The sequence below is a fragment of the Eupeodes corollae genome, chromosome 1 (genome assembly GCF_945859685.1).
Source record: "Eupeodes corollae chromosome 1, idEupCoro1.1, whole genome shotgun sequence".
NCBI classification, from domain to species: Eukaryota; Metazoa; Arthropoda; class Insecta; order Diptera; family Syrphidae; genus Eupeodes; species Eupeodes corollae.
In genome coordinates, this window is record NC_079147.1 from 288,030,026 (window position 1) to 288,033,724 (window position 3,699).

A 3,699-nucleotide genomic window follows, 5' to 3' on the forward strand; every position below is an offset into this window, starting at 1 on the left:
GTGTCGAAGAATATTTCTCACTCGGTGAGTATGGTAAAAATTGTCGTATTTGGGTTCTGAGAATCCTCAATTAATTGAAGAGAGGCCATTACATCGACAAAAAGTCACTGTTTGGTGCGCTCTTTAGTCCGGAGGTGTGATTGGACCTTTCTTCTTTGAAAACGACGATGGAACGACATTTACCATCATTTCGGAGCGTAATGGTCATATGATAACCGACTTGACGGAGCCACATACCACATAACTCGAGCGAACATGGCTTTATTGCAAGAGATATTTCCTAGCGGCGTAATTTCCAAGATCATTTGATTTGACACCGCTGGATTTTTTTTGTGGGGCTACGCGAAAGACCATGTCTATGCTGATAAACCCTTAACCCATTCTCCTGACCTCAAAGAAGTAATCCAGCGTAACGTTTCTTTTGCGCACGCAAAAAACCTTTCAATATCAGAGTTAACAGATGGTATGTTACACGTAAGGAAGCTTACTGTGCTCAAGGAATCTTTAAGGCCAGAGCCTTCAATGTGACAAAAAACATGCCACGAGATTTTTTAAATACCGAGAATTAGTTTTAGAACTTCCTCATATACTGACATAATTGACATTCAGAACACCATTTGCCTTCAGTTGTGAGAGATTTTTCTAATGATCAAATTATGAAGATTATCGATTGCGATGGACAATCTAGAGAGGGTTTAATTCAAGCCAAAATAGCATCGAGAAAAGCCATGCCAAACTTTAAAAGTAAATGCTATTTTTATGTAACCTCCCCTCTTACCTTCAAAACATGTTTTTAAAGCTAATATTTTATTTTAAAACTACATACTCTTAAATATTAAATACTTTATTTTTCCACCTAGTGTAACATAAAAACTGCTTTAAAACGTATAGTAAAAATGTTTCTTAAATGATTGATTTCTCCTAAACTTATGCATTTTCAAACACAGGCGTAAGTAAGCACGATGATTACAAAATCCGACTTTTGAGTTGCATATGCTAGTTTTTGACGTTTTTAATATATTAGAAATGTCAAAAGTAGTGCCCGTGGCATGATGGTAAGTGCGATGGACTGTCATGCGAGAGGTCTTGGGTTCGATCCCTGCCTATGGCACCTTATGTTTTTTCAAGGGTACTGCCTCTTACGAGGAATTGACAAAAGTGCTTTCTCAAATTTGCTGTTCGGAATCGGCTTAAAAATGTAGGTCCCTGACAACAGTACTCGCACACAGGAATGGTTAAGAGTTGTCAGTCACTAGGCCTTATTCCAATTTATTTATTTATTGAGAAATGTCAAAATTGACTGCCTATTAAACGGGTTATTTAATCAGGTAAATTGTTTTTTTCTCACGTAAATATTTCAAATCAACTTATTTAGTACTGTTTCATAGCTGTTCACGCCCAAACTAACATTTTTAACATTTTTGTATTGAATTCAAATAATTATTTTATAAAAATGCTGTAATTTCAATATTTTTCCCTTAAAAAAGGCCGCTTTTGCACCCTTCAAAAAGTAACAGTGAGTAGGTTACTTATGACATTTCTTATACTTAAAAATTTCATTGAAATCCGTGTGTTTCCGAATTTTATTGAATTATTACCACTCTACCATACAAAGGGCACCACTGTGTGTCCTGCCGGCCTCCGCCCAAACCCAAGTTGAGTAAAAAGTGAGTGTGAGATTGACATTTTAGAGTGAAAATTACAAAAATAAACAAACGAAAATCGAAAAACAAAAATTCAAATCAATTTCTTTTCTTCCCATGATCATGATGATGGTGATCCCAAAGCCCAGACCTGAGAATCAAACAGTAACATTTTATCTTTATTTACACCAATAATTTACTTAATGAATGCAATGCACGCATTCAATATTATTGTGGTGTAAATGAGTTTTTGTTTGTTTTTGTTTCATTTATGTTCCACGAAAGGGGTTGAAGTTGTTGAAAACGAATGAATGCAGGCGGATCTTTAGAACTAAAAAGAGATTTGTATAATATTTTTAAACTAGCAAACAAGGCACGCACAAAGTAAATGATTTGTTCTATCTTCTCGATGCGAAACAATTTATATTTATACGCGTTTATTTTTAAAATCAAACTATAAAGTTCAATGGTACTTTTGGCAGCAATGCAAAAATTCATTCTTTTGTGTGAAATTCATCGTGTTAGGTTCCGTTAACAAGATGTTTTGGTGTAAGGATCGGTCTTTGATTAGTGGCGCCCGGGTGAATAAAGAATTATTTATATATTTCACATGGAACTCAGATGCTTTACTTAACAATGAAAATATTCTTATCTTCTATTTTTTGGAATGAGATTTGCCCTTTTAGGTCTATTTATCCAAAACATGTTTTTTTAAGTCCATTGAAGTTTGACGTCTTTATTGAAAGTATTAAAAAAACTACTATGAATGCGTTCCGTTAAATAAATTTACTTCACGAATGTGTCTTGGAAGTGGGATATTTAGTTTGATGGATTGCATAAGGAGCTGACATTAGTTAAATTAAATTTTAATACAGCTTAAATTGTATAAAGGGAATTCAGAATTATAAAGAAGAACATCACTTAAAATAAGAAGGATGAGAATTTTAATTTAACTTTATGTCATTTTATGTCTATTAATATTTATAAAAATAAGAAGTTTAAGAATGTCCAAACTCCCGTTTGTAGATAGGTTAATAGTTGGTACAGCTTCTACATAATCGGTGTCTCAAATTGAAGAGTAGGTTAGGTTAAAGTGGCTGTCTGTGATGGAATAGGACACACTCATTCTAATTCAATTCAATTTAATGGCCCATTGTGACATGAATTTTCGCCTGTAAAGAGAAGAACTGCTTCCTCCTCTATCTCGTCCATACAACTTCAGCAAAAGTCATTTGAGAATACGCCTAGCCACGCGGCGTGCTTTCCTATTAGACAGTACCCGATTAGATTAGATTTACATTAGATTAGAAAAGATTTTATTCAAATTCATATAAAAATAAACCTTTACAAGGGTAATTAAAATCTTTAAAAATGTAGTAATACAATATTTTGACATAACCTATTTTTGTTGTCTGTCAGATTGGCGATAAAAATTCAAATTTTATTAAATATGCAAAATAACAAAGGTTAATAATAAATCTTTAAATTATACATTTGTAGATATTTTTACTTCACATTTTAATTTTTTCATAAACATAATTAAGATAACATTAATTTAATATCACAATTTTCATCAGTTTCAGTTTCATGGCTCAAGCAAATTCATTTATTAACAAAGTTCTATATCGAATGCAATAAGCTAAAAAGTTGTACAGGGAAGAAAAGTTTTTACCATTTAATTCATTATAATATTCCTCGACGGACAAAGACTCTTTTCCAAAACAGGCGAGTCTCATTTTATTATAAATTGGGCATCTACCAATTAGGTGATATGTATTTTCTACTTCATCCATGTTACATATAGAGCAGATACCATCCGTATCCTTTTTGAATGCTCTAGCATTAATATTTAATAGACCATCTCTAGCTTTAAAAATTAAACATACAAGGTGAGGAGAGTTTCTATCATTAAAGTAAGGGGTAATATTATAGTTCAAATGAGGATAAACATCATGAAACTGAGAGCCCTTAGCATCCGCAATGTGATTTGCATTTTCTTTAGCTTCCAGTGAGATCAATAGATTTTTATGAAGGTTCTTGAATGATGCGTTGGAAA